We start from the raw sequence: 12,663 nt of genomic DNA, 5'->3' as shown, positions 1-12,663 counted from the left end.
TAAAGAACGCTCTCTCGGATTGCTTCAAACACGTGACACCAGATGCTCGCATGATGGCATACTTTGTTAAACCGGATACCGGCAAAATGGTGCCCAAGCAAAGGTTTGCGCCTACTAAGATAACACAAACACCTTAATGCAAGGAACTTCAAACCGACAGACCTATTTAAATTGATTAGCACCGAATTAATAGATAATTTTAATAGTAATAGGTGTGGAACTTTTCCTCGGGAATGGAACTCTGGACTACACTGCTGGTAAGGGAATTCGATAGTTTCCTTTACTTATCTAGGGTAGGGGTTTCACTACCGAATTGAAGGCAAATTAATACGAGCAGTCCGAGAAGAGCCGAATTCTACGTACTATCTTGTGGTTTCCAAATTTTTTGTCTAATGCAAACGATAATTGCGTACGAACTCTGCCCGTGTCGTATTCTCAAATGGTCGTCCAGTCGCATAGATGGTCGCTCGCTTTCGAGCGGTGAGGTAATTTTCTCATAACTACCCTCAAATTGGTGATTAATTTGCCTACCCAGATTAAGGTGCTGTCGGGAAGAAATAATTAGAATAGGGGTGTTTAGAAACATTAGCTTAGTATTAAAGAGATCATCAAAGGAGTTAGTATCACCATCAAAATGTTTTTTTCTGTTTCCAAGTAACATTGCTGTTTCGATCTGAAGAGTTGCTAGTAATATCACATCTTTGACGAATAAAGGTGATTGGTTCATGGTTGCATTTTGTAGGACTATGTAAGGATATTCTATAAAAAAATCTAACATTCAATAACCCGAATATTTTGAATAATCTAACGTAAGCAAACAGCGGTTTTAGTTTTTATTAACATCGGCCACGATACTCCTTTTAGTACAAATATTTACTGCCTATAAATATTATTGTTCGCTTATCCTATATGTACCTTCATACCTTCACAATTCGCCAAGTTCATCAATATAACTCCTGCTTAAGAATAATGATGTGTTTTAAAGGGTTTCCGCGAAGCTAAGTGAGTGCAACACATGAATCTCATACTATCTGGACTTTTTGGACTGTTGGAATTCTCAGCATTTGTAAAATCCATTACATCACAATGAACTTTTAACACTATAAACTGTTAGATTATGAAGCTGACAATTGCATTATTATAACAGCAGGAAATCATAATTATATAAATGCAGTAAATCATCCATCGCAGGACATTTTACTTCTACACAATCACATCTAGTAGGTGAGAACCTTAAGCCGTCATTAGCGCATTTTGTAAACTGGCGAAAGGTGCCATTTTAATTTATGCAAATGTCTCTTTCCCCGTTTTCTTTGCCAGGACTTAACGGAGAGGGTACGGAAGACAGGAGGTGAGGATTACGTTGGATCTGTTTGAGACAATTGTTTGGAGACAAAGTTTTGTTAACAACGTCATTTTAAACGAAAGAGTTTCCTAATTAGAAATATATCATCTCTAAAATATTGGTAGGTAATTATGCGTTTAGAAAGACTGGTAGGTGACAAGACAAACGGTCAATAAAAATCGAATGAATATTGTAGAAAGAATTTAGATTTTTTATTAAGTTTGAATTTTATTTTAATTGTTTAGTTGTTTATAGTCGTGTTCCTGCTACTCTTAACCTGTTATAAAGAAGCATGTACCAATAATTATCTAACTAATATCAGGAAGTTACCTATAGGTATTATATTAGTTAATATAGTGGGAGGTTAGGTACATTAGTGTACGAATGCAGATGCATTTCCCCTACAAAAATCCTGGTGTGCTTATGTGTGGTGAGGATTGAATTGTCCAGCACCTTAATGTTCTTAAAACTTGCGCGGCATAGGCATTATTTATTGTCTTCCATTTTTAATGTACTCGTAAATTCGGATAATTTTACCACGTAATAACGAATAACACGAAGCCAAGTTGATATTATTTTATTAATTACTGGCAGTAGGTAATTTTGCATGTTTGAGGAATTCGCTAACCACATGAAACATATGATAAGTAGGTTAAATTTTTACTTTACTGTTAGATACTAATTAAAAATATTGTGTCAACCACAACGCACCATTGAAAATCTATTTGCGGTCTACATTTTGTGTTTATCTTGTAATAAAGGCTGGTAGTACCAGTTTTGTGGCCATAACGTATTATGGTTTAGCTGCAAAATAATTGAAAATGTTTTAACCGACTTCAAATAAAAATTTTAATAAAAAAAATACTCTCTCTCTCTCTAGTCGGTCCCTCATGACTGAGGATCGTGACCACCTTGGCGAGTCATCGTTTGCTTTACAATGCTCCTCCATCGAGTACGGTCGCTGGCCATTTGGACGGCACTGTAAAAGGTTCGGGCTCCTGCTTCCTTTAGAAGATCGGACCATCGGGTTGGAGATCTACCTCGTGGCCGTTTGCCTTCCACATTTCCCACCACAATAATTTTTTCCAAGTTTTCGTTCCCACGGCGTGTGATATGTCCAAAATAACTGAGGATTTAAATTTAATAACTGAGGAGGAGGAAAAAAAATACAACCGACTTCAAAACCTAAAAACGTACCTACTAAACTAAAAAGCGAAAAATAACATCATAATATGTTCTACCTGCTGATCAGTATGAAGGCGGTGCTAAGCCGGTGATGTATTAATTCAAGCCATGTTATAGATTTAGATTTTACAGACAGTGTTGTTTCATGTGGTCCTGTCAGAAATGGCTTAAATTAAGACAACACCGGCTAAGCACCGACTTCATACTGATCAGCAGGTAGAACATATGTTATTTTTCGCTTTTTAGTTTAGTAGGTACGTTTTTAGGTTTTGAAGTCGGTTGTATTTTTTTTATTAAAATTTTTATTATTTTTCCATTTTTAGTGTAAAATTTCATCTCAAACGAATGCATCAGACTCTTAATGACACTCACAACCCATCTTGGTACAAAATTCTCAGCAATACAAATCAATCAAGCCCAAGCACAAGGTAGCTACCGTAAACCGTTAAGGGGTTCCCTTAATTGACCTTGGTCTTCATCATCAGACCCCTAATAACAGACACAACTCATCTAGGTAAAAAGTTCTCAGCAATACGAATTAATCAAGGCCAAACACAAGATAGTTACTGTAAACTGTTAAGGAGTTCCCTTAATTGTCCTTGGTCTTCATCACCAAACCCCTAAATGACAGTCACAACCTATCTATGTGGAAAGTTCTCATTAATACAATTTAATCAAGCCCAAACACAAGGTAACTGCTGTAAATCGCCGAGGAGTTCCCTCGTCAGTTTTATGGCTCCATCGGTTGGATCGGTTTTAAACCTTCATGAAATTGTAGTGCTTAAACGTACTAAATGGAAAAGTTTACGAACACACTAGACACCCATATAATTTTCGAAAGTTTCCCCCAATTTCTCCAGGATTCCATCATCAGATCTTGACATGATGGCAATGGGACCAAATGGGGACTATACCGTTTCAAACAAAAAAAGAATTTTTGAAATCGGTCCAGGCGTCTTTAAGTAATCGGTGTACATACATAAAAAAAAAAGAAATACCGACCGAATTGAGAACCTCCTCCTTTTTGAAGTCGGTTAAAAAGGAGGAGGTTCTCAATTCAACGCATATGTTTTTATGTTTGTTACCGCATAACTTCGTCATTTCTTAATCAATTTTATTTTATTTTTTGTTTGAAAAAAATCCTTCCAAATTTGCCCCATTTAATTTACATGAAAATCGGCTTAGTAAAATATTAAAATAAAAATAACAAAACGTTCGTTCAGTGAACACACACTGTTTCGTTTACAGTACACCTATATCTAATAATCAATTACATTGTAAAATTGTTTCAATAAAAAAAAAACCGAAATCCGTTTTCTGTTCAAACGAGATCAAAAACGTGACGAATTGTTATATTACGGTCGGGAGATTAAATTAATGAGATCATTCTTACCCCGCAGCTAACCGTAGCATGGGAAAAGTAAACACGGGGGTAAAAGCATTGTATCATACTAACTACACCATTAGTTAGTAAACAAACGTAAAAAAAAATTCAAACACACCGGTAGCGAATACCGTGTTGACAGTTTAACGCAAAAATAAATCAATATTTGCTCGGCAAGCTTTTAGGTTTACGTTATTTCCGATCCGGTTTCAAATCGCCTTAGTACTAGGACGAGTAATGTTTTTGGATTGCCTATGTTTATTGTATACTAGCGACTTTGTCCGCGTGGATTTCAGTTTATCAAAAATCCCGCGGGAATCAAAGATTTTCCGGGATGAAAAGTAGCCTGTGTGTTAATTGTTATGACGGCCTCCGTGGCACAGAGGTATGTGCGGTGGATTTACAAGACGGAGGTCCTGGGTTCGATCCCGGCTGGGCCGATTCAGGTTTTCTTAATTGGTCCAGGTCTGGCTGGTGGGAGGCTTCGGCCGTGGCTAGTTACCACCCTACCGACAAAGACGTACCGCCAAGCGATTTAGCGTTCCGGTACGATGTCGTGTAGAAACCGAAAGGAGTGTTTATTTTCATCCTCCTCCTAACAAGTTAGCCCGCTACCATCTTAGACTGCATCATCACTTACCATCAGGTGAGGACTTGATTGTAGTCAAGGGCTAACTTGTAGAGAATAAAAAAAAAAAAAAACTATTTCCATTCCAAATATCAGCCAAATCGCTTTAGTAGCCGCACTTACACACAAAATTTCACCTTTATATTATTAGTGTGACTAGCCGATGTCCCGCAATTTCACCCGCTTTAGTGTTCGTTCCCGTTAGAATATGTGGATAAAATATAGTCTTAGACAAATATCGTGACTTTCTTGTAGTAGAAGAATTTTCAAAATCGGTTCGCTAGATCCAAAGACATCCCTACATATATATAATCTATTTAACTCGGTGAAAATGTATAAATAATATTTAAAATATTTTGAGTCATAGATTTATAACACGTAGATAGTGTGTAGTCGCAGGATTCGTAAGCTGTTTATGTGCCCCGAAATGGGTGCCCTTGACGCTTCGATAAGTAGGTACGCGTCGGCGACGCTGACATAGTCACAGAAGTGGCTTACGTTGGAGTGATAAATTGTCATGGGGGTCTATAGGTTATTAGTCTAAGAGTTGAGTAGTTTTTAAAATAAATTCAGACAAACCAAAAATCAAATCTTCCTCTTTATAATAGGTTTAGACAAACAGAGTCCAAAAGAATATATTGAGATCTACGACATACGAAAACTAAAGCGAGCTCGTACCGACCGGTCCAATCGTCCATTCAGCACGCGGCGGGCCCATAAAATTAAATAAATCCGTTATTTTTCAGGCTGAGTAATGTGCGGTGGCGCGTTCCGGTCAATCGGACGGCGCGATAGTGGACCACATTTGTAAAGATTTTGCCGGTCGCCGGTGCGTCGCCCAAGACTACTGCGACGCGGTGTAGAGCGTATAGTTGCGTAGAACAAAACGCGTAGATTTACGCGTTACACTATTAATGGGGATGATAACTAGCTTTGAATATATTGATTTTTATGATACATTCGGGTAAATAAGGTTAATGTTAACTAATTTATACATAAAAAGCAACGATTGTCTGGATATTTGAAAAATAAATGAGATAATAAAATTTCAAAATCTATTAAAAATCTTTTATTGTAATTAGATGAAAATGTATACATATTTAGCTTCCTTACATTTAAAGTGACATTTTTCAATAAATCTATACTAATATTATAAAGAGGTAAAGTTTGTAAGTTTGTAAGTTTGTAAGTTTGTAACAATTTTTTGAAATGGGGTAATCTTCGGAACTACTGGACCGATTTTAAAAATTCTTTCACCAGTAGAATGCTACGTTATCGGGGAGTGCTATAGGCTATATTTTATATTTCTATCATATATAACTACTGAGATATCGCGGGTTTTCTCTTACAGGTCAGACCGAAAAACTTACTTATTCGCATGCGCTGCCTCAACAATTGCGTATAACTGAAATAAATGTATGGAGGCTTTTTGAACCTTTAAAAGTTCTACAAAAAAGTCCGCGACACCATATATCTATCTTTTATATTTTAGCAGATATAGTACCTTTAGTACTTTAATAAATTATTTAAATTTTAAACTAAGGTTTCCGTCATTATTTACACAACTAAACTTAAATCCTTATCAAAATAAATGATTTAATAATCACAAGGATATTATAGAGATAAGATTTGCCCTTTACAGTATGTTATTTAGTTATATAGTTTCGGAGATAATACAAAATTTCTGAAAGTCGCAGAAATGCCGCTATATAACGCCCCGCGGTTTCAATTACGTGGTTCCCGTTCCCGTATGAATATGAGGACCAAACATAGCCTATGACACTCGCAAATAATGTAGCTTTTTATTGGTAAAAGAATTTTCCAAATCGGTCCAGTAGATCCAGAGATTACCCCCGACAACCACACAAACTTTACCTCTTTATAGTATTAGCATAGAAGTCGCTTGGGAAATTATAGTCTTTTGGTCATTGCACCACGCACAAAAGGCTGGACCAATTTTGCTGAGGGTAGGGATAGGATAGAGGTAGGGAAGGGGTAGGATAGAGGTAGGGTAGGGGTAATTTAGGGAAAGTGTAGGGTAGGGTACGGATAAGGTAGGGAAAGTGTAGGGTAGGGGCAAGGTAGAGGTAGGGGAAGGATATGGAACGTATAGGGTAGGGGAGGACTAGGATAGGGGTAGGGTAGGGTAGGGGTAGGGTACGGGTAGGGTAGGGTTAGGGTAGGGATAAGGTAGGGGTAGGGAAGGGTTAGCGGTAGGGTAGGAGTAAGGTAGGGGTAGGGTAGGGGTAGATTAGGGGTAGGGTAGGATAGGGTATGGATAGGTTACGGGTAGGGTTAGGGTAGGGTAAGGTGGGCGGAGGGAGGGGTTAGCATTAGCGGTAGGATAGGAGTAAGGTAGGGGTAGGGTAGGGTAGGGTTGGGTAGGTTTACGAACAGGGTAAGGCAGAGGTAAAGAAGTTTACATCAATTTTTACGCGGACGAAGTCGCGGGCGTCCGCTAGTTAACAATAAACATAAACGCAAAAATAACAAATATATTTGTAATTTTCTTTGAACGCCCATATAAATCTAACGATCATTATGATCAATGACGTCATTAATTCGTGTCATTTTCTATGGGGCGTTTTTCAGGGATCCGTGACAGTGCCGTAAATATACCCTTCAAATCCCTCTAGCTACGAAAGCAATGATCGCAGATATCCTGTCACTTTTACAAAATTGCTTTACTATTAGCATACTTCTAATCTAAGTAAAGGATCTGCAATTTTATAAAAGCAGCACATACATACTATTACTATGTCTCGCGGAAAGTTAAAAGCAACCGAAACAATCCATATCATAACTCTTAGGTTATATATATTCTATCATCTCTTACCTTCTATCATTAGGATAAGTTAAAAGTTTTTAGTATTAGTATCTATTAACCTAATTATTGATAATAATTATAAATATTTAGAGGTTCAAAATAATGCTGCATTTTAAAATAAACAAAATCAATCAAATCTGAAAAATCTTGAATTCGATTCCGCCCATTTGATTATTGTAAATAGTCTAAAAATAAATAACCATGTCTAGTACTTTTATAAGTCTACAAAAACGAGTGTGTAGGCGGCGAACTAACGCGGATAATCTTCGAATAAATGAAAATTGATTTTAAGATTGTCCCGCCCCAGGCCTCGCTTGACAAATACTACGGCTTACTTACAGCCTTCACATTAACTCGCCTTTCCTTGGCTCATTGTTTGCGCTACGTGTGTACATTGCTTATTGAATCCCTCGTGTGTTTGGCTATTGTTATTTTTGTTCGTATCATAATTGTTTTGTATTAGGTAGGTAGGTATTTTTTTTTCTTGGGTCACTTGTTTTTTATTTAAGGAAAAAGGCACCACGATCTTTTTGATCGTATAAGAATTGAATTGAATAGAAAATACCTATTTACTACTTTCTTAATGACTACTGAAGTTGTGACATGACTATAGGCCTTATTAAAAGGCTCACTCAGAGAGCGATGGAGCGAGCTATGCTTGGTTTTCCATGCGTAATTGAATCAGAAATAAGAAGATTTGAAGACGAACTAAAGCTGACAAAGCTCAGCGAGTCGCGAAGTTGAAATGGCAATGGGCAGGCTACATAGTTCGAAGAACCGATGGACGTTGGGGTCCCAAGGTGCTTGAATGGCGACCCCGCACCGGAAAGCAGTGTTGATCGACTCCCCACGAGGTGGACCAAGGACATCAAGCGGATTGCAGGAAACCGCTGGATGCTAGCGGCTCGAGACCGTTGTGCTTGGAGGTCCATGCAAGAGGCCTATGTCCAGCAGTGGACGTCCATCGGCTGATAATAATAATGATAATGATGACTGAAGTTGTAAGTTTATTTTTAAGGCGTACGTACGCAATACTATCTACTCTGCTGCAAAGAATAGCGAAGATAACAGAGGTTCTGCAGGTTCAAAGGAGGAAGCTCGAACGCCTGGGTCATATAATGCGAAACTCCAAATTTGACGGCCTCCGCGGCGCAGTGGTATGTGCGGTGAATTTACAAGACGGAGGTCCTGGGTTCGATCCCCGGCTGGGCAGATTGAGATTTTCTTAATTTGTCCAGGTCTGGCTGGTGGGAGGCTTCGGCCGTGGCTAGTTACCACCCTACCGGCAAAGACGTACCGCCAAGCGATTTAGCGTTCCGGTACGATGCCGTGTAGAAACCGAAAGGGGTGTGGATTTTCATCCTCCTCCTAACAAGTTAGTCCGCTTCCACCTTAGACTGCATCATCACTTACCATCAGGTGAGATTGTAGTCAAGGGCTAACTTGTAAGTAATAAAAAAAAAAAAAAGGACCTGGTCCAGCTTTTTATCCACGGAAAGATAAAGGGAAAACGAAGGCGTGGTCGTAGGTGTACATCTTGGTTCAAGAACTTATGCCAAGGATTCAGTATGAGTACCAGATCACAAAATTAGCCGTAATGATTGCTAACCTCCGATAGGAGACGGCACTGACAGAAGAAGAAGTGCGTACATTTGTATGTACCTACACAAGAAATTATTTAATTACTATACTACAGCCTTTCTTGATGAGTAGGTAAGGTTTAACAAAAGACAAATTAAAAATTAGGGTATAAATCACTAGTCATTTCACACCTAATAATTAACTCGTTCTTAAATTTATGAAAATAAATTTGATTATTAAGCTTAGAACAAGTAGATATGGTTAAAATATTTTATGTAACACTTTATAAACAAACCATAAATAGTTTAAAATAAAAAAGTTATGAAATTACATGCGTTTTCTACCTTCATTTCTAATTTCTTTATTGGTCAACAGTACTCATCAAGAAAGGAAAGTATAGGTCCATCGATGTTTTGAATTTTTAATTGATTTAATTTTTACTTGAAAGTGTCCCCAAAAAAATACAATTTTCGAAAACTTCTCCCCATGCGCCGATGCGCGGTGTCAATTAGCGGCGCAGCGCACGTGACGTCACTCATCTGCATCACAACCGCCGCTGATGCAAATTTAAATACAGTTTAAACTCTTCTTTTTCGCTACGCCGATTTTTTCCACCGCGGCAGATGTTCGCCCGGCCCGCTGTATAAATACAGATACGAGCCTTGTATTTTACACGCTATAAAACTTAAAAGAGTCTCATGCTCTACCGACTGAGTTAGCCGGGCCGGGAGAGCCGTGATAGCCCAGTGGATATGACCTCTGCCTCCGATTCCGGGGGATGTGGGTTCGAATCCGGTCCGGGGCATGCACCTCCAACTTTTCAGTTGTGTGCATTTTAAGAAATTAAATATCACGTGTCTCAAACGGTGAAGGAAAACATCGTGAGGAAACCTGCATATCAGAGAATTTTCTTAATTCTCTGAGTGTGTGAAGTCTGCCAATCTGCATTGGGCCAGCGTGGTGGACTATTGGCCTAACCCCTCTCATTCTGAAAGGAGACTCAACCTCAACAGTTAGCCGAATATGGGTTGATTACGAACGACGATTAAACTTAAAACTTCACTAGGTACTGCGTTGACTATAGTTGTTAACCAGTGTTGCGTGACCTACCATGAGGTCCAGAATTACAGTCCACACAGGGTCTCCACGCCAAAATTATCACCATTAAATTATGACATAACTTGACGTTTTAAAAGTACGTACCTACTTAATACGAGCTTAAACTAAATTAAATTAAGCTTATTTTGTTTATTGAGAAATAATAAAAATGAAAACTATCTTATTTGAGATTTTTTAACGTCCGTTAAAAAAGTTAAAATTTGTTAAAGTTGTTAAAATTCAATAAATGCATAATAATATGTTCAAGCAGTGTTGCACGTATTTGAGAATTAGTTGCTTTTCAAAGTCAAAATTCATTTATTTCAATAAGGACTGACTAATTTGTTGCGTAAGCCATCATTCGCACGAGATTTTTTAACGTCCATTAAATATGCTTTCAGTGCATGCATTTTCAATTTTGAAGTTGGAAATAGACCTTTATTTACCTTACCTATCTGCGTGACTACCAATGCATAGTCACGTAGATATAGTCTTAAATCCGAACTGGCACATAAATCATATACAATCAATTCCTACATATCAATGCCTACATTATAACACTTTGCAATTTATTCAAAGCAAGATGTCTGAATATTATAATTCGATCAAAAAAACATTCTAATAGCCATAAGTAATCGTCACAATGCATTCGGAACACGTGGGTAGACTCACAAAATACGGCACAGATAAATTAAATGCGCGTTACGTCTATTGTGATGCGAATTCGACGGCGCAGTGTTCATTCACTCATTCAATTAAAAATGGGACGTTAAGAACATTCGAATGAATTGAATGACTTAGAAATTATGCAGCGTGAACGCATTACTTCCAAAACGTAATTGTGATAAAAGAATGGTGGCCGTAAAAAAGTTGAAATTCGTGGGAATTTTACGGTGTAATGAGTGGCGTAAAAAATTCCTTCCACTGTACAATATTGTAAAAGAAGAGGGACGTGATTAAGTTTGGGGGCTTAATATCCGGCGGGAAGGCGCAAGACATAAAATGCAGTTTGGTTGCCCAATCAGGGATGTCAAATAACATTTAATTTGACATCACCTTAACTTTTTATAGTTAAGTTATATAATTACTTTTTTGTGCATAACAACAAAGTATCTATAGCAATTCCGTTCGTTTTCTGTAATAATAATATAAAATATAATAATAATAATAAATAATTATAATTAAACATGATTCGGACTCAACCTTTACGAATAAACATCATTGATATTGTTTTAAGGTTTTGAACTCCTCATAATAGAATACAATATTTTTAATAAGTATTTTACACTATTTTTTACCTGCATCCCATTTGATTTTTGATAAATTAGTAGGTACGTACTTATTTAGATTTATTTATCTAAACTGTTATTATTAAATATAAACTCAAATCGTGAAAGATTTTAATGATCGAACAGATCAAAATTTTAAAATTTACATTTAAATTTTATCTTAACAACAAATATTTTTTTTGTATTTTTGTTTGTTCGAAAGTCTAGAAATTACATTATTCTAGAATTTGCCAACATTTTTTCTCATTTCCACATTTGACAACCCTACTAATTTGCCGCATCAACTGGCCAGTAGCGAATAGACAACGACCGAAACAGTGGGGGCATGCTATCGAAACTACAAAACACCATGCAATGTGATGCCACAGGAATTTAGACCTTAAGTCTTAGCAATAACAAAGTAATTGACACGGAGCATTATTTGCGATGTATTTAGCAAGGGAGAGACGTGTGTATGACGTTATAAAATAAAATTGAAGCGGCAAGGGCGACCGCTGGATCTAATTAAATGATAAGTGCGATCTAAGATTAATGTGCTTAAAGAGATCACAGACTAGGATGCTTAATGTTTGACATTCTCTAGGTCATTCGTTTATGAACGTGGAGCCATTAAAAAATTAAATGCTTGGGGAACCAGTGGGGCGATACGACATTTAACAAATTTAATTAAGTTGCCATGTCAAAAGAATGAAGTAGGTGGGTACTGAAATTACATGACGTCCAATTTATGTTTTTGTGAAAAACCCTATCATTCTGCCTTCATCGGGCTAGCTGATTTCAGGGTTATGCGCCGAATTTGTAGATAATAATTACCGTGTTAATAGTATACTATAATTTATAACATTTAATTACAATAATTATAATGTAATTATCAAAAAATAAACACTTCTTCTGCATCTAGTTCAGTCGACTACTTATTAAAGCTTAATATAAAAACAAGTTAATATTATTATTGCCAGTAGATTCTCACGATATTTAACTGACAGTTAAAATAATCCTTATTTATTCTGCGGTGGATTGCAAAGCCAAACTTAATGGAGTGTAATCCCGATTTCGTATTAACACCGGCATAATGATTAGGTATTTACCCTCATGGTGGGGTGTCGTTATATTGCGATGTCATACCACACAATAAAGTTACACAGACACACACGATACAGTTATCTATTTAGCTATTTCTGTAGATCTATTCGTGGGTTCGAATCCCGCGTTTACAATATTTGTTTCTTTTTAACACGCTTATATTAGTTTCACTTGTAACTAACAATGTATAAGAAAATCTTGGAATTTTAATTTGACCCTCTTCCTGGTCTACGATTAGGACGA

This window comes from Bicyclus anynana, chromosome 6, assembly GCF_947172395.1.
Source record: "Bicyclus anynana chromosome 6, ilBicAnyn1.1, whole genome shotgun sequence".
Classification (NCBI taxonomy): domain Eukaryota; kingdom Metazoa; phylum Arthropoda; class Insecta; order Lepidoptera; family Nymphalidae; genus Bicyclus; species Bicyclus anynana.
Note: the sequence above shows the minus strand (reverse complement) of the source record.